This window comes from Oncorhynchus tshawytscha, linkage group LG12, assembly GCF_018296145.1.
Source record: "Oncorhynchus tshawytscha isolate Ot180627B linkage group LG12, Otsh_v2.0, whole genome shotgun sequence".
Taxonomy (NCBI): Eukaryota; Metazoa; Chordata; class Actinopteri; order Salmoniformes; family Salmonidae; genus Oncorhynchus; species Oncorhynchus tshawytscha.
Genome location: NC_056440.1, coordinates 5,209,329 through 5,235,592, shown reverse-complemented (window position 1 = coordinate 5,235,592; position 26,264 = coordinate 5,209,329). Strand labels below are relative to the sequence as shown.

At 46.1% G+C, this 26,264-nt stretch overlaps 1 protein-coding gene across 2 annotated transcripts in view; it reads left to right on the top strand.

Moving 5' to 3' along the window:
• Positions 1–26,264, top strand: part of arl15a (ADP-ribosylation factor-like 15a) — a 348,055-nt gene that overhangs the window by 88,990 nt on the left and 232,801 nt on the right. The gene's annotated exons all lie outside the window — the stretch shown is intronic.

Genomic DNA, 26,264 nt, shown 5'->3' with positions numbered 1-26,264 from the left:
TACGGTCTTTTATTTATGGCCTTGGATATCAACTCCCAATTCCAATGTTAGTCCATTATAGTTTGTTAAATGGCTTACAGAAACAAAATAACAAAATGGAGACCTATATTTGCTAAATACGTTAAGTTGTTCCATTTGCAGTCCACAGCACAGTCCACCTGTTTTGAGCCCCACAGTTTTTACTACAAATATAAATACAAATAAAATATACACTACCGATACACTAAATACAAAATATACACTACCGATACACTAAATACAAAATATACACTACCGATACACTAAATACAAAATATACACTACCGATACACTAAATACAAAATATACACTACCGATACACTAAATACAAAATATACACTACCGATACACTAAATACAAAATATACACTACCGTTCAAAAGTTTGAGGTCACTTAGAGATGTCCTTATTTTTGAAAGAAAAACACTTTTTTTTTTGTCCATTAAAATAACATCAAATTGATCAGAAATACAGTATTGACATTGTTCATTTTGTAAATGACTATTGTAGCTGGAAACTGCAGTTTAAAAAAATTGAATATATACATAGGCCCTTTAATCAGCAACCATGACTCCTGTGTTTCAGGAGCTGAAAATAGTGCCCAAAGTATGTAGATTAGGGCTGTTGTGTTGCTGCTGTGTTGGTGTGCACACAACACGGTTATATTTCAGAGGACTAACAACAGCAAGCCTCTTGTGAATGTTTTGGGATGGTTGATATCAGTTTGGGTCACTATAGTTTACCCTGCATGAGCTCACTCCTTCTCCCAGGGTAGGGCACAGTCAGACACTATTAATGCCACGGTAACAGTCAGACACTATTAATGCCACGGTAACAGTCAGACACTATTAATTTTTACCTTTATTTTACTAGGCAAGTCAGTTAAAAGAACAATTTCTTATTTTCAATGACAGCCCTAGGAACAGTGGGTTAACTGCCTGTTCAGGGGCAGAATTGAACTTACAACCTTGCAGTTACTAGTCCAACGCTCTAACCACTAGGCTACGCTGCCACCCCAGGAGAGGGGGTGACCTCGACAATTTATTGTTATTATTTATTTCTTATTTATTGTTCAAACGAGACGCTGCCTGGATGTTTAATTTAAAGACCCCTTGTCCTTTCGGTCTCAACGTAGACTTTGATCTGAAACCATTCTAGTGATTAGTGGGATTTTGCCATTTATTGTGAATGTTTTGTAGGTCTATGGTGCCAAGTTGTATCTGTGATCATATACTATCCATTCATGTTTTGGTATATTCTTGTATCTGAGAATTAACCAATGATATCAGGCCACACCCGGCCATGATTACAGACACCTGTGTGTGTCCTTTGACACGATATAAACTAGTAACCCCACAGTGTTTGTCATTATACCCTGATGAAGACAGCTTGTCCCTCCAAACGGTGGTAATATTCAATTATTGCATCTGACCTCCTAGTGTGTGCTGCTGTCCTTGTCTTTTTCAAGTGACCTGTGATGTCACATGGTGCGTATCGATGATGACATGACTGGTGTGACCTGTGATGTCACTTGGTGCGTATCGATGATGACATGACTGGTGTGACCTGTGATGTCACTTGGTGCGTATCGATGATGACATGAATGGTGTGACCTGTGATGTCACATGGTGGGTATCGATGATGACATGGATGGTGTGATGTGTGGTGTCATGTGACTGGTATTGATGATGACAAAGTATCTTGTTGGCCCAGAGGTCAGAGGTCAGGACAGAGGAAAGAGTTGATTTCATCAGACGTTCGTGGTGGTGGACAGATAGTACTCCCTCCTTGCCTCCCTTCCTGTCTGTCTGTCTGTATGCCTGCCTGCCTGCCTCCCACTGGAGAAATACTAAAATAACTCATTTTCAATAATCTGTCGATAGGTAGGACTGGTGTCTGATGTAGAGTTCAGAGGTTCCATTACCTGTAGGTAGTTAGGACTGGGGTCCGATGGAGAGTTCAGAGGTTCCATTACCTGTAGGTAGTTAGGACTGGGGTCTGATGTAGAGTTCAGAGGTTCCATTACCTGTAGGTAGTTAGGACTGGGGTCTGATGGAGAGTTCAGAGGTTCCATTACCTGTAGGTAGTTAGGACTGGGGTCTGATGTAGAGTTCAGAGGTTCCATTACCTGTAGGTAGTTAGGACTGGGGTCTGATGTAGAGTTCAGAGGTTCCATTACCTGTAGGTAGTTAGGACTGGGGTCCGATGGAGAGTTCAGAGGTTCCATTACCTGTAGGTAGTTAGGACTGGGGTCTGATGTAGAGTTCAGAGGTTCCATTACCTGTAGGTAGTTAGGACTGGGGTCTGATGTAGAGTTCAGAGGTTCTGCTCTTCTCTATAACCTGTAAGGAACATCATGTGATCTATACTTGGCATGTAGGTTTCTCACTTATGTGTGGGCGCAGATTGGGATATGGGAAGGGGAATGGGCAGGGTATAGACAAATTAAATACTGTACTACTTACAATATTATAAAAAGTTGTGTTTTTGCAAACTGTAGTGTTTTTGTGAACATTACTGTAGTATTTACTATAGTATTCTACAGTATACTACAATATTCTATAGTAAGTGCTACACACGATCGAGGGATACTACAGTTTATTATAGAATTCTATAGTAAGTACTGTAGTATTCTATAGTAAACTGTAGTACTTCTTCATGTGGGTTCTCTTATTTTCTGCCAATCACCGTCTTAGTCAGACAGATTTCTCATCTGAGAGTATAGCCCCGCCAGATGACAGTGTAACAGTGGACTGGTATTTATCCTCCCGGTATTCTGAGAAATCACCTAATTTACATAGGACACGCGAGCGTACACACACACACACACACACACACACACACACCTCCTCTGCCTCCACAACAACAGTGAGGTAATGTCTCGCTCGGCTTTTCAGGGGAAACCCAATCTCAAATGGCACCCTATTCCTAGTATAGTGCAGTACTTTTGACCAGGGTCCATTAAAAGAAAAGCAGGTCTATCAATAAACCACAATAATTGGTTGACTTTCATTGAGTTTTCAAGGTTTTATAGACATCTCCTCTTACCCAGCCGGTATACATCACAGTCTCAATGAGTCAGAGAGCCAGAGAGCCTACTGTCTGACTGGCCTCCCTGCTAGACGATCCAACACACAGCAAAATCAATGGTCGACATTTAACCCTCCTGTTGTGTTCATTTCATGTTAATGAATTCTGTGTGTCCCCCCATTATACCACCCCCATTATAGCTGATTATAAATCCATTTTAATCCATTTATTATCACCCAATGTTGTTGTTAGATCTTTTTATCAACTTAAGTTATTGTGCATATTACACGTTTGGAACTTCTATTTGCTATTTGTGGCCTGTAGGCCTCATTGACCTGAGCTCATACAACTGGTTTAGAGTATAGAAAAAGCCTCATTGACCTGAGCTCATACAACTGGTTTAGAGTATAGAAAAAGCCTCATTGACCTGAGCTCATACAACTGGTTTAGAGTATAGAAAAAGCCTCATTGACCTGAGCTCATACAACTGGTTTAGAGTATAGAAAAAGCCTCATTGACCTGAGCTCATACAACTGGTTTAGAGTATAGAAAAAGCCTCATTGACCTGAGCTCATACAACTGGTTTAGAGTATAGAAAAAGCCTCATTGACCTGAGCTCATACAACTGGTTTAGAGTATAGAAAAAGCCTCATTGACCTGAGCTCATACAACTGGTTTAGAGTATAGAAAAGCCTCATTGACCTGAGCTCATACAACTGGTTTAGAGTATAGAAAAAGCCTCATTGACCTGAGCTCATACAACTGGTTTAGAGTATAGAAAAAGCCTCATTGACCTGAGCTCATACAACTGGTTTAGAGTATAGAAAAAGCCTCATTGACCTGAGCTCATACAACTGGTTTAGAGTATAGAAAAAGCCTCATTGACCTGAGCTCATACAACTGGTTTAGAGTATAGAAAAAGCCTCATTGACCTGAGCTCATACAACTGGTTTAGAGTATAGAAAAAGCCTCATTGACCTGAGCTCATACAACTGGTTTAGAGTATAGAAAAGCCTCATTGACCTGAGCTCATACAACTGGTTTTGAGTATAGAAAAAGCCTCATTGACCTGTGCTCATACAACTGGTTTAGAGTATAGAAAAAGCCTCATTGACCTGAGCTCATACAACTGGTTTAGAGTATAGAAAAAGCCTCATTGACCTGAGCTCATACAACTGGTTTAGGAAAAGCCTCATTGACCTGAGCTCATACAACTGGTTTAGAGTATAGAAAAAGCCTCATTGACCTGAGCTCATACAACTGGTTTTGAGTATAGAAAAAGCCTCATTGACCTGAGCTCATACAACTGGTTTAGAGTATAGAAAAAGCCTCATTGACCTGAGCTCATACAACTGGTTTAGAGTATAGAAAAAGCCTCATTGACCTGAGCTCATACAACTGGTTTAGAGTATAGAAAAAGCATAATGTATGGATTATTTTGACTACAACAAATACTCAGATGAAACATATTGTTCTATTTATCACAGACTATTTTTGTGTCAAAGTTTAACAAGGACATTTATTTTGAAACCATTTACATAAAAAAATAATAATAGTGTCAGAAACATTTGTATGATTTGATTAGTAAAGAAAGGGCATAGGCCCAAAACTACACATAAAAACTTTACCATATTACAAAAGTTTTTTTAATTTATCTTTATTTAACTAGGCAAGTCAGTTAAGAACAAATTCTTATTTTCAATGACGGCCCTAGGAACAGTGGGTTAACTGCCTCGTTCAGGGGCAGACAGACTTGTACCTTGTCAGCTTGAACTTGCAACCTTCCGGTTACTAGTCCAACGCTCTAACCACGAGGCTACTTGCTGGTTACTAGTCCAACACTCTAACCACTAGGCTACCTGCCTCTAACCACTAGGCTACCTGCTGGTTACTAGTCCAACGCTCTAACCACTAGGCTACCTGCTGGTTTACTAGTCCAATGCTCTAACCACTAGGCTACCTGCTGGTTACTAGTCCAACGCTCTAACCACGAGGCTACTTGCTGGTTACTAGTCCAACACTCTAACCACTAGGCTACCTGCCTCTAACCACTAGGCTACCTGCTGGTTACTAGTCCAACGCTCTAACCACTAGGCTACCTGCTGGTTTACTAGTCCAATGCTCTAACCACTAGGCTACCTGCTGGTTACTAGTCCAACGCTCTAACCACTAGGCTACCTGCTGGTTACTAGTCCAACTCTCTAACCACTAGGCTACCTGCTGGTTACTAGTCCAACTCTCTAACCACTAGGCTAACTGCTGGTTACTAGTCCAACACTCTAACCACTAGGCTACCTGCTGGTTACTAGTCCAACACTAACCACTAGGCTACCTGCTGGTTACTAGTCCAACACTCTAACCACTAGGCTACCTGCTGGTTACTGGCCCAACCCTCTAACCACTAGGCTACCTGCTGGTTACTAGTCCAACACTCTAACCACTAGGCTACCTGCTGGTTACTAGTCCAACACTCTAACCACTAGGCTACCTGCTGGTTACTGACCCAACACTCTAACCACTAGGCTACCTGCTGGTTACTAGTCCAACCCTCTAACCACTAGGCTACCTGCTGGTTACTAGTCCAACACTCTAACCACTAGGCTACCTGCTGGTTACTAGTCCAACACTCTAACCACTAGGCTACCTGCTGGTTACTGACCCAACCCTCTAACCACTAGGCTACCTGCTGGTTACTAGTCCAACCCTCTAACCACTAGGCTACCTGCTGGTTACTAGTCCAACACTCTAACCACTAGGCTACCTGCTGGTTACTAGTCCAACGCTCTAACCACTAGGCTACCTGCTGGTTACTAGTCCAACGCTCTAACCACTAGGCTACCTGCTGGTTACTAGTCCAACGCTCTAACCACTAGGCTACCTGCTGGTTACTAGTCCAACTCTCTAACCACTAGGCTACCTGCTGGTTACTAGTCCAACTCTCTAACCACTAGGCTAACTGCTGGTTACTAGTCCAACACTCTAACCACTAGGCTACCTGCTGGTTACTAGTCCAACACAAACCACTAGGCTACCTGCTGGTTACTAGTCCAACACTCTAACCACTAGGCTACCTGCTGGTTACTGGCCCAACCCTCTAACCACTAGGCTACCTGCTGGTTACTAGTCCAACCCTCTAACCACTAGGCTACCTGCTGGTTACTAGTCCAACACTCTAACCACTAGGCTACCTGCTGGTTACTAGTCCAACGCTCTAACCACTAGGTTACCTGCTGGTTACTAGTCCAACGCTCTAACCACTAGGCTACCTGCTGGTTACTAGTCCAACGCTCTAACCACTAGGCTACCTGCTGGTTACTAGTCCAACTCTCTAACCACTAGGCTACCTGCTGGTTACTAGTCCAACTCTCTAACCACTAGGCTAACTGCTGGTTACTAGTCCAACACTCTAACCACTAGGCTACCTGCTGGTTACTAGTCCAACACAAAACCACTAGGCTACCTGCTGGTTACTAGTCCAACACTCTAACGACTAGGCTACCTGCTGGTTACTGGCCCAACCCTCTAACCACTAGGCTACCTGCTGGTTACTAGTCCAACACTCTAACCACTAGGCTACCTGCTGGTTACTAGTCCAACACTCTAACCACTAGGCTACCTGCTGGTTACTGACCCAACACTCTAACCACTAGGCTACCTGCTGGTTACTAGTCCAACCCTCTAACCACTAGGCTACCTGCTGGTTACTAGTCCAACACTCTAACCACTAGGCTACCTGCTGGTTACTAGTCCAACACTCTAACCACTAGGCTACCTGCTGGTTACTGACCCAACCCTCTAACCACTAGGCTACCTGCTGGTTACTAGTCCAACCCTCTAACCACTAGGCTACCTGCTGGTTACTAGTCCAACACTAACCACTAGGCTACCTGCTGGTTACTAGTCCAACACTCTAACCACTAGGCTACCTGCTGGTTACTGGCCCAACCCTCAAACCACTAGGCTACCTGCTGGTTACTAGTCCAACACTCTAACCACTAGGCTACCTGCTGGTTACTGACCCAACACTCTAACCACTAGGCTACCTGCTGGTTACTAGTCCAACCCTCTAACCACTAGGCTACCTGCTGGTTACTAGTCCAACCCTCTAACCACTAGGCTACCTGCTGGTTACTAGTCCAACCCTCTAACCACTAGGCTACCTGCTGGTTACTAGTCCAACGCTCTAACCACTTGGCTACCTGCTGGTTACTAGTCCAACTCTCTAACCACTTGGCTACCTGCTGGTTACTAGTCCAACTCTCTAACCACTAGGCTACCTGCTGGTTACTAGTCCAACACTCTAACCACTAGGCTACCTGCTGTTTGCTAGTCCAACGCTCTAACCACTTGGCTACCTGCTGGTTACTAGTCCAACTCTCTAACCACTAGGCTACCTGCTGGTTACTAGTCCAACCCTCTAACCACTAGGCTACCTGCTGGTTACTAGTCCAACACTCTAACCACTAGGCTACCTGCTGGTTACTAGTCCAACACTCTAACCACTTGGCTACCTGCTGGTTACTAGTCCAACTCTAACCACTAGGCTACCTGCTGGTTACTAGTCCAACTCTAACCACTAGGCTACCTGCTGGTTACTAGTCCAACGCTCTAACCACTAGGCTACCTGCTGGTTACTAGTCCAACTCTAACCACTAGGCTACCTGCTGGTTACTAGTCCAACGCTCTAACCACTTGGCTACCTGCTGGTTACTAGTCCAACTCTAACCACTAGGCTACCTGCTGGTTACTAGTCCAACGCTCTAACCACTTGGCTACCTGCTGGTTACTAGTCCAACTCTAACCACTAGGCTACCTGCTGGTTACTAGTCCAACTCTCTAACCACTAGGCTACCTGCTGGTTACTAGTCCAACTCTAACCACTAGGCTACCTGCTGGTTACTAGTCCAACACTCTAACCACTAGGCTACCTGCTGGTTACTAGTCCAACACACTAACCACTAGGCTACCTGCTGGTTACTAGTCCAACTCTCTAACCACTAGGCTACCTGCTGGTTACTAGTCCAACCCTCTAACCACTAGGCTACCTGCTGGTTACTAGTCCAACACTCTAACCACTAGGCTACCTGCTGGTTACTAGTCCAACGCTCTAACCACTTGGCTACCTGCTGGTTACTAGTCCAACGCTCTAACCACTTGGCTACCTGCTGGTTACTAGTCCAACGCTCTAACCACTTGGCTACCTGCTGGTTACTAGTCCAACACTCTAACCACTAGGCTACCTGCTGGTTACTAGTCCAACACTCTAACCACTAGGCTACCTGCTGGTTACTAGTCCAACACTCTAACCACTAGGCTACCTGCTGGTTACTAGTCCAACACTCTAACCACTAGGCTACCTCCTGGTTACTAGTCCAACCCTCTAACCACTAGGCTACCTGCTGGTTACTAGTCCAACACTCTAACCACTAGGCTACCTGCTGGTTACTAGTCCAACGCTCTAACCACTTGGCTACCTGCTGGTTACTAGTCCAACGCTCTAACCACTTGGCTACCTGCTGGTTACTAGTCCAACACTCTAACCACTAGGCTACCTGCTGGTTACTAGTCCAACGCTCTAACCACTTGGCTACCTGCTGGTTACTAGTCCAACGCTCTAACCACTTGGCTACCTGCTGGTTACTAGTCCAACGCTCTAACCACTTGGCTACCTGCTGGTTACTAGTCCAACACTCTAACCACTAGGCTACCTGCTGGTTACTAGTCCAACACTAACCACTAGGCTACCTGCTGGTTACTAGTCCAACACTCTAACCACTAGGCTACCTGCTGGTTACTAGTCCAACACTCTAACCACTAGGCTACCTGCTGGTTACTAGTCCAACCCTCTAACCACTAGACTACCTGCTGGTTAGTAGTCCAACACTCTAACCACTAGGCTACCTGCTGGTTACTAGTCCAACGCTCTAACCACTTGGCTACCTGCTGGTTACTAGTCCAACTCTCTAACCACTTGGCTACCTGCTGGTTACTAGTCCAACTCTCTAACCACTAGGCTACCTGCTGGTTACTAGTCCAACCCTCTAACCACTAGGCTACCTGCTGGTTACTAGTCCAACACTCTAACCACTAGGCTACCTGCTGGTTACTGACCCAACCCTCTAACCACTAGGCTACCTGCTGGTTACTAGTCCAACCCTCTAACCACTAGGCTACCTGCTGGTTACTAGTCCAACACTAACCACTAGGCTACCTGCTGGTTACTAGTCCAACACTCTAACCACTAGGCTACCTGCTGGTTACTGGCCCAACCCTCAAACCACTAGGCTACCTGCTGGTTACTAGTCCAACACTCTAACCACTAGGCTACCTGCTGGTTACTGACCCAACACTCTAACCACTAGGCTACCTGCTGGTTACTAGTCCAACCCTCTAACCACTAGGCTACCTGCTGGTTACTAGTCCAACCCTCTAACCACTAGGCTACCTGCTGGTTACTAGTCCAACCCTCTAACCACTAGGCTACCTGCTGGTTACTAGTCCAACGCTCTAACCACTTGGCTACCTGCTGGTTACTAGTCCAACTCTCTAACCACTTGGCTACCTGCTGGTTACTAGTCCAACTCTCTAACCACTAGGCTACCTGCTGGTTACTAGTCCAACCCTCTAACCACTAGGCTACCTGCTGGTTACTAGTCCAACCCTCTAACCACTTGGCTACCTGCTGGTTACTAGTCCAACGCTCTAACCACTTGGCTACCTGCTGGTTACTAGTCCAACTCTCTAACCACTTGGCTACCTGCTGGTTACTAGTCCAACTATCTAACCACTAGGCTACCTGCTGGTTACTAGTCCAACCCTCTAACCACTAGGCTACCTGCTGGTTACTAGTCCAACCCTCTAACCACTAGGCTACCTGCTGGTTACTAGTCCAACACTCTAACCACTAGGCTACCTGCTGGTTACTAGTCCAACGCTCTAACCACTTGGCTACCTGCTGGTTACTAGTCCAACACTAACCACTAGGCCACCTGCTGGTTACTAGTCCAACACTCTAACCACTAGGCTACCTGCTGGTTACTAGTCCAGCGCTCTAACCACTTGGCTACCTGCTGGTTACTAGTCCAACACTCTAACCACTAGGCTACCTGCTGGTTACTAGTCCAACACTCTAACCACTAGGCTACCTGCCTCTAACCACTAGGCTACCTGCTGGTTACTAGTCCAACGCTCTAACCACTAGGCTACCTGCTGGTTACTAGTCCAACGCTCTAACCACTAGGCTACCTGCTGGTTACTAGTCCAACGCTCTAACCACTAGGCTACCTGCTGGTTACTAGTCCAACTCTCTAACCACTAGGCTACCTGCTGGTTACTAGTCCAACTCTCTAACCACTAGGCTAACTGCTGGTTACTAGTCCAACACTCTAACCACTAGGCTACCTGCTGGTTACTAGTCCAACACTAACCACTAGGCTACCTGCTGGTTACTAGTCCAACACTCTAACCACTAGGCTACCTGCTGGTTACTGGCCCAACCCTCTAACCACTAGGCTACCTGCTGGTTACTAGTCCAACACTCTAACCACTAGGCTACCTGCTGGTTACTAGTCCAACACTCTAACCACTAGGCTACCTGCTGGTTACTGACCCAACACTCTAACCACTAGGCTACCTGCTGGTTACTAGTCCAACCCTCTAACCACTAGGCTACCTGCTGGTTACTAGTCCAACACTCTAACCACTAGGCTACCTGCTGGTTACTAGTCCAACACTCTAACCACTAGGCTACCTGCTGGTTACTGACCCAACCCTCTAACCACTAGGCTACCTGCTGGTTACTAGTCCAACCCTCTAACCACTAGGCTACCTGCTGGTTACTAGTCCAACACTCTAACCACTAGGCTACCTGCTGGTTACTAGTCCAACGCTCTAACCACTAGGCTACCTGCTGGTTACTAGTCCAACGCTCTAACCACTAGGCTACCTGCTGGTTACTAGTCCAACGCTCTAACCACTAGGCTACCTGCTGGTTACTAGTCCAACTCTCTAACCACTAGGCTACCTGCTGGTTACTAGTCCAACTCTCTAACCACTAGGCTAACTGCTGGTTACTAGTCCAACACTCTAACCACTAGGCTACCTGCTGGTTACTAGTCCAACACAAACCACTAGGCTACCTGCTGGTTACTAGTCCAACACTCTAACCACTAGGCTACCTGCTGGTTACTGGCCCAACCCTCTAACCACTAGGCTACCTGCTGGTTACTAGTCCAACCCTCTAACCACTAGGCTACCTGCTGGTTACTAGTCCAACACTCTAACCACTAGGCTACCTGCTGGTTACTAGTCCAACCCTCTAACCACTAGGCTACCTGCTGGTTACTAGTCCAACCCTCTAACCACTAGGCTACCTGCTGGTTACTAGTCCAACGCTCTAACCACTAGGCTACCTGCTGGTTACTAGTCCAACTCTCTAACCACTAGGCTACCTGCTGGTTACTAGTCCAACTCTCTAACCACTAGGCTACCTGCTGGTTACTAGTCCAACACTCTAACCACTAGGCTACCTGCTGGTTACTAGTCCAACACTCTAACCACTAGGCTACCTCCTGGTTACTAGTCCAACCCTCTAACCACTAGGCTACCTGCTGTTTACTAGTCCAACACTCTAACCACTAGGCTACAATAACAATAACCGTATTATTAACAATAACAAAAAATGTTAAAATGTTTACAATCTGTCAATCAAACGGTGGTTCCATTTTGTGTTGTTCTCGTGCACATGTTGTACAATACGTTGTGGTTGTTGTATGTGCACTGCATTTATGGCACATAATGCTCGTTTTGACATCTCTTGATGCACACAGATCACCCCTCTTCCTTTTGTCTCTTCTGTCCTTGGCGGTCGATGATCTTGCTTCTGGCCCTTGTATATCTCTCACCAAGCCAGCGGAGGATGGTGTTGGAGGAAGGTGTTGGCGCCTTTGAATGAGGGGTGCCACTATGTCTTTTTTTTCCCCCCAACTCTTCTCGGACTAGTCTCGTCTTGAAACATTTCCCCTGCTTCCAGCCTGGATTCACCTCCATCCACACCACGAACGCGTTGTAGGCCCGATACATCTAGGATGTCGAAGAACACCACCATGGGCCAACGTGCCGTCATCCTCTTACAATGTGCCAGTAACCTGCAAAAGTGCAACAATCAGTAAATAAAGGAATGAGTACATACAAGTGATACTTCATGTCTTGCATAGTAACGTGTGAAAAATTGCATCAAAGCGTTGTTTTAATTGATCACATCTAAAACATATTTACATATTCAAATGAATAGAATTGACTCCATATTGTTCACAAATTCAAAGAGCATTTCACCAAACAACAACATGTCTTATTTTTATGGTGCAGATAAAACAATCTGGTAATAGAAAAAAAAGTACATGAGACTTGAAAGATGAAAAGTAACATACCTCAATGTATCAACTCTCCCGTTGTTCCTGGTGGGCTTCTTGTTCTTCCTGGTACTTCCTCTTTGTTCCTGTTGGAGTTCTTGTTCTTCCTGGTACTCCCCCGTTGTTCCTGTTGTATTCCAGGACAGCATTGGGCTTCTTGTTCTTCCTGGTACTCTTCCTTTGTTCCTGTTGTAATCCAGGACCGTTGTGGGCTTCTTGTTCTTCCTGGTACTCCTCCTTTGTTCCTGTTGTATTCCAGGACAGCGTTGGGCTTCTTGTTCTTCCTGGTACACCTCCTTTGTTCCTGTTGTAATCCAGGACCGTTGTGGGCTTCTTGTTCTTCCTGGTACACCTCCTTTGTTCCTGTTGTAATCCAGGACAGTTTTGGGCTTCTTATCCTCCCTGGTAGTCACAGCGGCATCCCTGTGCAGAGTTGTCATCAGGAGCACATTCTTCTTTTTCTTCTAGCAGTAGGACACAAGAGTGTGTATCGGTGAAGGCAAATTTAGAGGAAAAAAGATCCCTCTCCTTGGTAGTGAGTAAGGCAGGAGGCAACTTGTTCCTTCTGACTGTCCCCACCATGGTCATTTTATGGGGGGAGCAGTTCCTGACCAACAGCATATGAGGTGAATAAATTGTCACGTGTTATGTTGTGTCCCTGGAGTCGGCAGGTTTCCCTGGTTCCTTTCCGGAACACCGTCAGCAGGTTTCCCTGGTTCCTTTCAGAAACACCGTCAGCAGGTTTCCCTGGTTCCTTTCAGAAACACCGTCAGCAGGTTTCCCTGGTTCCTTTCAGAAACACCGTCAGCAGGTTTCTCTGGTTCCTTTTCGGAACACCGTCAGCAGGATTCCCTGGTTCCTTTCAGGAACACCGTCAGCAGGTTTCCCTGGTTCCTTTCAGGAACACCGTCAGCAGGTTTCCCTGGTTCCTTTCTGGAACACCGTCAGCAGGTTTCCCTGGTTCCTTTCAGAAACACCGTCAGCAGGTTTCTCTGGTTCCTTTCTGGAGCACCGTCAGCAGGTTTCTCTGGTTCCTTTCTGGAACACCGTCAGCAGGTTTCCCTGGTTCCTTTCAGAAACACCGTCAGCAGGTTTCTCTGGTTCCTTTCTGGAACACCGTCAGCAGGTTTCCCTGGTTCCTCTCAGGAACACCGTCAGCAGGTTTCCTGGTGTAAACCTACATGTTCCAGGCAGCACATGCCGCCCATTACTTCATTCCATATTTAGACGGTTTTCTTGGCATGTGCTGTTTGAATGGGCAGCGTCCCCTAAAAGCAACCAGACGCTCATCCACTGTGATGTCTGGACTTGGGTTGTAGATGAGTGGCAGGCGCTCTACCCACTGTTGCCAAACCTCTCTGATCGTTGCCAGCTTGTCTTGTTGACGGCGGCCTGGTCTTGTATCACGGTTGTCGAAGCGAATCACCCGTGACAACACGTGAAATGTCTGGAGTGACATAGTGGCACGAACAATTGCCCGACCAGACTCTTGCATCCCATAAACTGGTGGTAGATTAGTTTCTGGGTCTGTACACACAGGCCAAAATCAAGAGACCCGCGTATGCTTGGAAGGATTTTATGTCAACACAGGATATGGCGTATCTCTTAGGGGGGCAGGGTAGCCTAGTAGCCTAGTGGTTAGGGTGTTGGACTAGTAACCGCAAGGTTGCAAGTTCAAATCCCCAAACTGACAAGGTACAAATCTGTCGTTCTGCTCCTGAACAGGCAGTTAACCCACTGTTCCTAGGCCGTCATTGAAAATAAGAATTTGTTCTTAACTGACTTGCCTAGTTAAATAAAGGTAAAAAAATTAAAAATCTCGTTGGGGTCATCTTGATAACGTTTTAAGCCGACCTCTCCTCTCAGGTGGGGATGAAGACGAGGACAAATTCCCATTCTTTGACCGGAATGTAACAACAGCCTCAGCAGGACCCTCTTCCTCATCACTGGAATGTAACAACAGCCTCAGCAGGAACCTCTTCCTCATCACTGGAATGTAACAACAGCCTCAGCAGGACCCTCTTCCTCATCACTGGAATGTAACAACAACCTTCAGCAGGGCCCTCTTCCTCATCACTGGAATGTAATATAACAACAGCCTCAGCAGGATCCTCTTCCTCATCACTGGAATGTAACAACAACCTCAGCAGGACCCTCATCCTCATCACTGGAATGTAACAACAATCTCAGCAGGACCCTCTTCCTCATCACTGGAATGTAACAACAGCCTCAGCAGGACCCTCTTCCTCATCGCTGGAATATAACAACAACAGCCTCAGCAGGATCCTCTTCCTCATCACTGGAATGTAACAACAGCCTCAGCAGGACCCTCTTCCTCATCACTGGAATGTAACAACAGCCTCAGCAGGACCCTCTTCCTCATCACTGGAATGTAACAACAGCCTCAGCAGGACCCTCTTCCTCATCACTGGAATGTAACAACAGCCTCAGCAGGACCCTCTTCCTCATCACTGGAATGTAACAACAGCCTCAGCAGGACCCTCTTCCTCATCACTGGAATGTAACAACAGCCTCAGCAGGACCCTCTTCCTCATCACTGGAATGTAACAACAATCTCAGCAGGGCCCTCTTCCTCATCACTGGAATGTAACAACAACCTCAGCAGGGCCCTCTTCCTCATCACTGGATGGTTCCACATCGGTTGTCTCTTGGTCTGGATCATATTCTGTGTTGTCTTCAACTTCTGACACTTCCTCCTCTAATGCGTCTTCACTGTCAGTTTCCTGGTCTCTCTCCTCCTCACCAGTGTCATGATCAAATATATGATCAGGAGCCTCACATATAGTATATCGTTTGTGCTCCCACAGAATGAATTGTGAGCCTCAAATAAGCTTTATATACCAGAGCTGAAACAATGTTGCGATTGTTTGTGAGAATGCCAACAGGTGTGGTTCCCGTGGGGGGAAAAATTCTATTGGGGAAAGGTTCCTGTGGGGGTTGCCATGGAAGCCAAGAAGGGGAATGAGGTGTGTGTGTGTGTGTGTGCTCAAATACACATGCATGTGGGGGTCTGGGAGAGGAAATGTGTCCATCTGATTAATGGGCATGTGCCTGAACTCAATTGTATACTCTAATTGTAATCTCACCCATTCATTTCTAATGACCGGTCATTTTTGACTGGGAACACCACAGGTGTACAGAAGTTAAATAAAAGTCATCAAAATGTATTTTGTGTTCAGATGCCCTGTGTGGACAACGTCATGGAACCTTATGACAATCACATTAAATTAACTACTTTTTTCAGAGAGAAAACTTGTAAATCGGTCAAATTTGACCGGAACACAACAGGAGGGTTAACTCTGAAAGTGTAAAGTGTACCCTATTTCCAGTGAATATGAGTCCCACTGTACTGGTGTTAAAATAACACATTTGAAGGTGTTAAAGATTCAACTATGTTATAGTGTTCCCAATTTATGTCACGTTTGTCGAAATGATGAGACCAAGGCGCAGCGTGAGTAGAGTTCCACATTTTTAATCAACTGAAACTCACCGAAACAAAACAACAACCAAAGGAAGCGTGAAGCTACTAGTGTGCACACAGGCACCTAACTGTAGACAAGATCCCACACCAGAAAGTGGCTAAATATGATCCCCAATCAGAGACAACGATAAACAGCTGTCTCTGATTGGGAACCATATCAGGCCAACATGGATATACAAAAAACCCTAGACCTACAAAAACCCGAGACATACAAAAACCCTAGACATACGAAAAACCCCTAGACCTACAAAACCCCCTAGACAATACAAAAACCCTAGATATACAAACCCTAGACATACAAAACCCTAGACATAGACATACAAAAAACCCTAGACATACAAAAACCCCTAGACATACGAAAAACCCCTAGACATAAAAAAAAACTAGAGTACCCACCCTAGTCACACCCTGACCTAACCAAAATATATATAAAAAATATATATAAAAAACAGAGCTATCTAAGGCCAGGGCGTGACAATTGAACTCTAATTAAAGTGTTGAAATGAACTTGACTGTGGTGTTAGCATGTGGTGTTAGCATGTGGTGTTAGCATGTGGCATTAGCATGTGGTGTTAGAATGTGGTGTTAGCATGTGGCGTTAGCATAGCTCTACTGTAGATTAACACACAACACCTACAGAGTAAAACATAACACTTGATTTATAGCAAACTGGACTCTGCTCAGTGTTGACGCCTGTAGTGTTACAGTAAATCATTGTGGGGTTTTGTTTTAACACTATATGGTGTAAAAAATGAATTTGCATATTTACCAGGGTGCCTTTTCTTGCAGAGTTAACACCCGTGCCTGTATTTGTTAGTGACAGAGACATGGTTGTTGAATTCTTTCCTTTTAAAGGCCTGTGGCTTTCAGCAAGTGAGTTCCTAGGCGAATGTTATCATTCAAGTTAAGCTCTATGACAATACTTCACATAAACACTTTTAATATGGAGTTGGTCCCCCCAGACACCACTCTACTGGGAATCATGGGCATTAATATGGAGTTGGTCCCCCCAGACACCACTCTACTGGGAATCATGGGCATTAATATGGAGTTGGTCCCCCAGACACCACTCTACTGGGAATCATGGGCATTAATATGGAGTTGGTCCCCCAGACACCACTCTACTGGGAATCATGGGCATTAATCTGGAGTTGGTCCCCCAGACACCACTCTACTGGGAATCATGGGCATTAATATGGAGTTGGTCCCCCAGACACTACTCTACTGGGAATCATGGGCATTAATATGGAGTTGGTCCCCCAGACACCACTCTACTGGGAATCATGGGCATTAATATGGAGTTGGTCCCCCAGACTCTACTCTACTGGGAATCATGGGCATTAATATGGAGTTGGTCCCCCAGACACCACTCTACTGGGAATCATGGGCATTAATATGGAGTTGGTCCCCCAGACACCACTCTACTGGGAATCATGGGCATTAATATGGAGTTGGTCCCCCAGACTCCACTCTACTGGGAATCATGGGCATTAATATTGAGTTGGTCCCCCAGACTCCACTCTACTGGGAATCATGGGCATTAATATGGAGTTGGTCCCCCAGACTCCACTCTACTGGGAATCATGGGCATTAATATGGAGTTGGTCCCCCAGACTCCACTCTACTGGGAATCATGGGCATTAATATGGAGTTGGTCCCCCAGACTCCACTCTACTGGGAATCATGGGCATTAATATGGAGTTGGTCCCCCAGACTGCACTCTACTGGGAATCATGGGCATTAATATGGAGTTGGTCCCCCAGACTCCGCTCTACTGGGAATCATGGGCATTAATATGGAGTTGGTCCCCCAGACTACACTCTACTGGGAATCATGGGCATTAATATGGAGTTGGTCCCCCAGACTACACTCTACTGGGAATCATGGGCATTAATCTGGAGTTGGTCCCCCAGACTCCACTCTACTGGGAATCATGGGCATTAATATGGAGTTGGTCTCCCCAGACTCCACTCTACTGGGAATCATGGGCATTAATATGGAGTTGGTCCCCCAGACTCCACTCTACTGGGAATCATGGGCATTAATATGGAGTTGGTCCCCCCAGACTCCACTCTACTGGGAATCATGGGCATTAATATGGAGTTGGTCCCCCCAGACTGCACTCTACTGGGAATCATGGGCATTAATATGGAGTTGGTCCCCCCAGACTCCACTCTTCTGGGAAGGCTTTCCACTAGATGTTGGAACATTGCTGCTATAACAGACTCCACTCTTCTGGGAAGGCTTTCCACTAGATGTTGGAACATTGCCGCGGGGACATTGCTTCCATTCAGCCACAAGAACATTAGTGATGTTGGGCGATTAGGCCTGGCTCACAGTCGGCGTTCCAATTCATCCCAAAGGTGTTCAATGGGGTTGAAGTCAGCGCTCTGTGCAGGTAGGACGTCATTGTAAATAAGAATTTGTTCTTAACTGACTGACGTCCTTAACTGACGTCCTGCATTTTAAAACATCTTTCTTTCCATATTACGACAATTATCTAATCTGACTATCAACTGTAAATATACCAGTGACGCAACTTTCACTGGGGACATTCTGAAATTACATTTTTGTCCCCCCCCGACAAAAAGCAGTAGTGTTGTGCTTTCGGACCATGCGGGCCCATCAGAGAGGCGGGTAGGCTCTTTGGTGTTTTCATCCGGCTTGATTTAGGACCACGGGGACACCACGAGCATTCGGACAGGCTGTGTGGAGGCAAAGCTTCCGAAAAGCTGGTTTATAGGACTGTCACAGGAGAGATTAACAGAGGCAGGTCCTTTTCTCTGAGTTGTAAAAGCAAGCAGAGCAGAAACTGGCCACTTTTTATTTGGCTCATTCAAGGGTAACTGCTGTTTGACTTAAGAGGAAAGATAAATATTTATTCCCAGTGTTGAGCTAGTAGTGTAGCTAACTGACATGTAACATTAGCTAATGTTTCATCCCCTCTTGACTGAAGTGAATGAACTAGGTACAGTAGCTAGCTAGTAGCTACCAAACCCAGTTCAGCTCTAGCCTCTAGCTATCTCAATATCTGCCAGGTAGCAGTTTCTAACAGCTGTTGTGTGTATGGAAACACTGGATAAGCCAGAAGCTTCAAAGATTGAAACTATTTTAAGTCAATCTGACAAACCTATAAAGTTTATTTCCGAACTATATCAAGGGTTAATGGAGGCTTTTCCCGATGACACAAAACATATGAAACAATATGTGAAGAAGACCTGGGAGACACTATTGATGATGATGATGAATAGATACAGCTATGTTTGAATCGCCAGTCATGTTCATATCATCTCAGACATAAATGACTGCAGTTTGAGACCATCCATAGAACGTTCTATATGTCAGTGAAACAGAATATCATGCCCTCAGACATGTCATTCCTCTGCTTGGAGGTGTAAAACACAAAGGGACATATTTACATGTACTATAGTTTTGGGAAGGCTGGCTGAATTCTGACAACGAGTATGTTCTTTATTCTCAGCGTGTCTACAGATTCTTCCTTTTTGTTTGCTTGGAAGACTTGGAGACTGTTTTCAGAAGAAACTGTGTAACCCAGCATTTATAGTGGCTAGGAAATGCATTGCCCTTAATTGGAAGGTTGGTAATCCTCCCACAATGTCACAATGGATAGCAGAAATGTCAAGTTATGTATCACTGGATTTGATTTATTACCAGATTAAGGGTTTACTGGGCAACTTTCATAAGGTCTGGATGCCTTATATGGAATACTGTACGACAAAAGGAGTCTGTATTGAAAACATGCCCAAGTCAGGGGAGAGACCTATTTAGGCAGCTGCTGGGTTGCTCAGTCCTGGCCCTGGGGTTGTACCGTCCTGTGGCTTGTCACTCTTGCCTTGGCCTAACACACCTGAAACCAAAAAGGAATGTTTCACTAAGATCCTAAATCTGAGTGAGGTGTGTTGGGTTGGGTTGGGGCGCTGCAGAGCCGTGGACCCCTAGGGGCAGGACAGGGTGATCCAGCTATATTGTGTGTAAGTAAAACGATCTATACAGTACTATTAGGCCTATGATATGAATTACAGTGCCCTCTGTAATTAATGAGACACTGAAGCATTTGTTCTTCTTTTGGCTCTAAACTCCAAATGTTTGGATTTTCAACCAAACAATCCCTATGAAGTTAAAGTGCAGATCGTCACCATTAATTTGATTTGTTATTTTCATCCATATCTGGTCAACCGTTTATAAATTATTTATAACACTTTTCATACATTGTGCCCCCCCCCATTTTAATGGGACCAAAAGTATTGGGACAAGATAAATTGTATTTGTATTAAGGTAGTAAATCGTATTTGGTCCCGCATTCCTAGCACGCAATGACTACATCATGCTTGTGGCTCTACAAATTGGTTGGATGCGTTTGCTGTTTGTTTTGGTTGTGTTTCAGATTATTTTGTACCCAATTGTACTAAATGGTAAATGATGTATTGTGTCAGTCCCCCAAGACGTGCTAACCTCTCCTTACAATAACAGGGGAGGTTAGCATTTTATATCATACCCCCAAGACATGCTAACCTCTCCTTACAATAACAGGGGAGGTTAGCATTTTATATCATACCCCCAAGACATGCTAACCTCTCACCATTACAATAACAGGAGAGGTTAGCATTTTATATCATACCCCCAAGACATGCTAACCTCTCCTTACAATAACAGGGGAGGTTAGCATTTTATATCATACCCACAAGACATGCTAACCTCTCACCATTACAATAACAGGGGAGGTTAGCATTTTATATCATACCCCCAAGACATGCTAACCTCTCCTTACAATAACAGGGGAGGTTAGCATTTTATATCATACCCCCAAGCCATGCTAACCTCTCACCATTACAATAACAGGGGAGGTTAGCATTTTATATCATACCCCCAAGACATGCTAACCTCTCCTTACAATAACAGGGGAGGTTAGCATTTTATATCATACCCCCAAGACATGCTAACCTCTCACCATTACAATAACAGGAGAGGTTAGCATTTTATATCATACCCACAAGACATGCTAACCTCTCACCATTACAATAACAGGGGAGGTTAGCATTTTATATCATACCCCCAAGCCATGCTAACCTCTAACCATTACAATAACAGGGGAGGTTAGCATTTTATATCATACCCCCAAGCCATGCTAACCTCTAACCATTACAATAACAGGGGAGGTTAGCATTTTATATCATATATTATAACACTCTGCTCCATGTCACTAGGTGTATAACACTCTGCTCCATGTCACTAGGTGTATAACACTCTTCTCCATGTCACTAGGTGTATAACACTCTTCCTCACTCTTCTCCATGTCACTAGGTGTATAACACTCTTCCTCACTCTTCTCCATGTCACTAGGTGTATAACACTCTTCCTCACTCTTCTCCATGTCACTAGGTGTATAACACTCTTCCTCACTCTTCTCCATGTCACTAGGCTTAAAACCATAATATGCCTAAACAGCAGACACTACGTCCTTCTTTGGTGGTAATTGTTCTTGGATTGCTGGGCCTGCGTTCTCTTTGTCTTTGTTCATTTCCCCTCCTAATGAACGAGGCTACTGCAACATCACTAACATCACTAATGAATGAGGCTACTGCAACATCACTAATGAACGAGGCTACTGCAACATCACTAATGAACGAGGCTTCTGGCAGCATCACTAATGAACGAGGCTACTGCAGCATCACTAATGAATGAAGCTACTGCAACATCACTAATGAACGGTTCTACTTGCAACATCACTTGAGAGAACTGCCCACAACAGGTGTAGGAAGTGTGGGATAGAACTCGGCTCTGGTTGGATCTGGGAGCAAATGCTCTTTTCCTATGCTGTTTCACATTCATACCTCCCGCCTCGCTCCGTATGCTATTGTTTAATGCAGGCTGGAACACCGAATAATTACCAACATAAAAATTGCTTCGTTATGAGTTAGAAATGTGGGTGTTGGTAATGTTCGGTTTATAGTCCCAGCTCTACTGCTCTAGCTTGCTTATGACATGAGTGTCCGTGCACGTCAACACAAGCATTATTATTAGTGATTTAAAGTAATATTTGCATCAGGGTTTTGGTTATTGTGTCCAATTCATCTGTTTTCTCAATACTGCACCTTCCTTTTTGGATAATGAGCTGCTAGACATTCCTCAGCAGGACAGTGTTTGTGGCTCAGGAGGTGAATGGCTTCTGGCACAGTAGCAGTTTAGATAGGCCCGCCAATATCGGGCTCGGACAATTATCGGTCGTTTTCTAGGCAGGGGCTCCTCAAACAAGCCCAGCAGCTTTAGTTCCCTATCCTGGCTCCTGTATGACACACACACACACACATACACACACACACACACACAACATTCTGTTCCTCCAATGTGGTGGTTTGGGGGAATGTTTCCTAACTCAGGGTAGCAGCAGACTCTGAAGAGGGGTCACAGGGAAGCCGGGAGGGGGGGGGGGTCGGATTGCCACACACACACAGACACCAAAGAGTCGTGTTGCTAGGTCTACATCGGCCGGCTGTTGCCTTGTCTGATTCCGTTGGTCGGACAGATTCTCCATGTCTCCTTCAAACAGATTCTCCATGTCTCCTTGAAACAGATTCTCCATGTCTCCTTCAAACAGATTCTCCATGTCTCCTTCAAACAGATTCTCCATGTCTCCTTCAAACAGATTCTCTATGTCTCCTTCAAACAGATTCTCTATGTCTCCTTCAAACAGATTCTCCATGTCTCCTTCAAACAGATTCTCCATGTCTCCTTCAAACAGATTCTCCATGTCTCCTTCAAACAGGCAGCGTGTTTTGGCAGGGTGACCCTGGTTCACAGGCTACTAGATCAGAGGGCTCTGGGGAAGGGACGGGAACCAGGAGGGGGTTGGGGAGAGAGAGAGAGGTGTTTGTTGCAGATAGACCCTGGTTCATTGAGTCTGTTTGTCTGTCTGGCTGCTTTGCTATCTGTCTGGCTGGCTGGGGCTCCTAGACCAGAGGACTCTGTTATGTCTGAGGAAGGAACCATGTTCTGCTACTGATCCCCATGCTTAAAGTGGCTGGGTTTCATTAGGCTGTTTACCACGTCAAATGTCTTTATGGCTATAAAACGTTCAGATAGAAACCTATTGTATAGAACAGATAATGCCTAGCTTATAGAATCAGGTGTCTCCAGGGCTGTTCCATCGGGTTCAAGTCCGGGCTCTGACTGGGCCACTCAAGGACATTCAGTGACTTGTTCTGAAGCTGTGTGCTAAGGGTTGTTGTCCTGTTGGAAGGTGAACCTTTTCCCCAGTCTGAGGTCCTGAGCGCTCTGGAGCAGGTCTTTCATCAAGGATCTTTCTGTACTTTGCTCCGTTAATATTTCCCTCGATCCCGACTAGTCTCCCAGTCCCTGATGGTCAACTCAGTTCCAGAGTTCCGCTGAAAAACATCCCCACAACATGACGGGCTCCCTACTGGTGGTCTGAGGCACTGTGGTGGTCTGAGGCACTGTGGTGGTCTGAGGCACTGTGGTGGTCTGAGGCACTGTGGTGGTCTGAGGCACTGTGGTGGTCTGAGGCACTGTGGTGGTCTGAGGCACTGTGGTGGTCTGAGGCACTGTGGTGGTCTGAGGCACTGTGGTGGTCTGAGGCACTGTGTTGGTCTGAGGCACTGTGGTGGTCTGAGGCACTGTGGTGGTCTGAGGCACTGTGGTGGTCTGAGGCACTGTGGTGGTCTGAGGCACTGTGGTGGTCTGAGGCACTGTGGTGGTCTAAGGCACTGTGGTGGTCTGAGGCACTGTGGTGGTCTGAGGCACTGTGGTGGTCTGAGGCACTGTGTTGGTCTGAGGCACTGTGTTGGTCTGAGGCACTGTGGTGGTCTGAGGCACTGTGTTGGTCTGAGGCACTGTGTTGGTCTGAGGCACTGTGTTGGTCTGAGGCACTGTGTTGGTCTGAGGCACTGTGTTGGTCTGAGGCACTGTGGTGGTCTGAGGCACTGTGGTGGTCTGAGGCACTGTGGTGGTCTGAGGCACTGTGGTGGTTTGAGGCACTGTGGTGGTCTGAGGCACTGCACTGTGGTGGTCTGAGGCACTGTGGTGGTCTAAGGCACTGTGGTGGTCTGAGGCACTGTGGTGGTCTGAGGCACTGTGGTGGTCTAAGGCACTGCATCTCAGTGCAAGAGGCATCACACCAGTGATACAGTCTGGTTCGAATCCAGACTGTATCACATCTGGCTGTGATTGGGAGTCCCATAGGGCGGCACAAAATTGTCCCAGCGTCGGCCGGGTTCGGCCAGGGTAGGCCGTCATCGTGAGTAAAAATGTGTTCTTAACTGACTTGCCTAGTTAAATAAAATAAAAAATATAATGATTCTACCACCACCATGCTTCACCGTAGGGATGGTGCCCGGCTTCCTCCAGATGTGATGCTCGGCATTCAGGCTGAAGAGTTCAATCTTGGTTTCATCAGGCCAGAGAACCTTGTTTCTCGTCCTTTCGGTGCCTTTTGAAAAATTCATGCGTCATGTGTCTTTTACTGAGGTGTGACTTCCGTCTGGCTACTCTACCATAGAGACCTGATTGGTGGAGTGCTGCAGAGATACCTATCCTTCTGGATGCCTCTCCCATCTCCACAGAGGAAATCTGGAGCTCTGTCAGAGTGACCATCAGGTTCTTGGTCACCTCCCTGACCAAGGCCCTTCTCTGCCGATTGCTCAGTTTGGCCAGGCCGCCAGCTCTAAGAAGAGTCTTGGGGGCTCCAAACTTCTTCCATTTAAGAATGATGGAGGCCACTGTGTTCTTGGGGACCTTCAATGCTGCAGAAATGTTTTCGTACCCTTCCCCAGATCTGTGCCACGACACAATCCTGTCTCGGAGCTCTACGGACAATTCCTTCAACCTCATGGCTTGGTTTTTGCTCTGACATGCACTGTCAACTGTGGGACCTTATATAGACAGGTGTGTGCCTTTCAAAATCATGTCCAATCAATTGAATTTACCACAGGTGGACTCCAAGTTGTAGAAACATCTCAAGGATGATCAATGGAAACAGGATGCACCTGCAAAGGGTCTGAATACAATGTACATGAAAATAACTTATTATTATTTAAAAAATTTCCCCAAAATGTCTAAAAACCTGGGGGGGGGGTTTAATAATAAGGCTGTAATGTAACAATGTAACAAATTGTGGGAAAAAAGGGGTCTGAATTCTTTCCGAAGGCAAAGAGAGACAAGGTGGTATAGGTGTCTGGTTTAGTTTATACAACTGTCCTGAGCTGCTTTAAACAATCACAGTTCCCAGTACCTCTTAATGTGTTACATCATAGAGCCACTAGTGGTCATTCACCTGCACACTGGTGGGAGGAGCAAGAGGAGGATGGGATCATTGGAGCTATAGGATGCTGGTGGGAGGAGCTATAGGAGGACGGGATCATTGGAGCTATAGGATGCTGGTGGGAGGAGCTATAGGAGGACGGGCTCATTGGAGCTATAGGATGCTGGTGGGAGGAGCTATAGGAGGACGGGCTCATTGGAGCTATAGGAGGCTGGTGGGAGGAGCTGTAGGAGGCTGGTGGGAGGAGCTATAGGAGGACGGGCTCATTGGAGCTATATAATGCTGGTGGGGAGCTATAGGATGCTGGTGGGAGGAGCTGTAGGAGGCTGGTGGGAGGAGCTGTAGGATGATGGTGGGAGGAGCTATATGAGGACGGGCTCATTGGAGATATAGGATGCTTGTGGGAGGAGCTATAGGATGCTGATGGGAGGAGCTATAGGATGCTGATGGGAGGCGCTGTAGGAGGACGGGTTTATTGGAGCTATAGGATGCTGGTGAGAGGAGCTATAGGAGGACGGGTTTATTGGAGCTATAGGATGCTGGTGAGAGGAGCTATCGGAGGACTGGCTCATTGGAGCTATATAATGCTGGTGGGGGGAGCTATAGGATGCTGGTGGGAGGATCTTTTGGATGCTGGTGGGAGGAGCTATAGGAGGACAGGGTCATTGGAGCTATAGGAGGCTGGTGGGAGGATCTATAGGATGCTGGTGGGAGGAGCTATATGAGGCTGGTGGGAGGAGCTATAGGAGGACAGGGTCATTGGAGTTATAGGAGGCTGGTGGGAGGATCTATAGGATGCTGGTGGGAGGAGCTATATGAGGCTGGTGGGAGGAGCTATAGGAGGACAGGGTCATTGGAGCTATAGGAGGCTGGTGGGAGGAGCTATAGGAGGCTGGAGGGAGGGGCTATATGATGCTGGTGGGAGGAGCCATAGAAGGCTGGTGGGAGGGGCTATACAATGCTGGTGGGAGGAGCTATAGGAGGCTGGAGGGAGGAGCTATATGATGCTG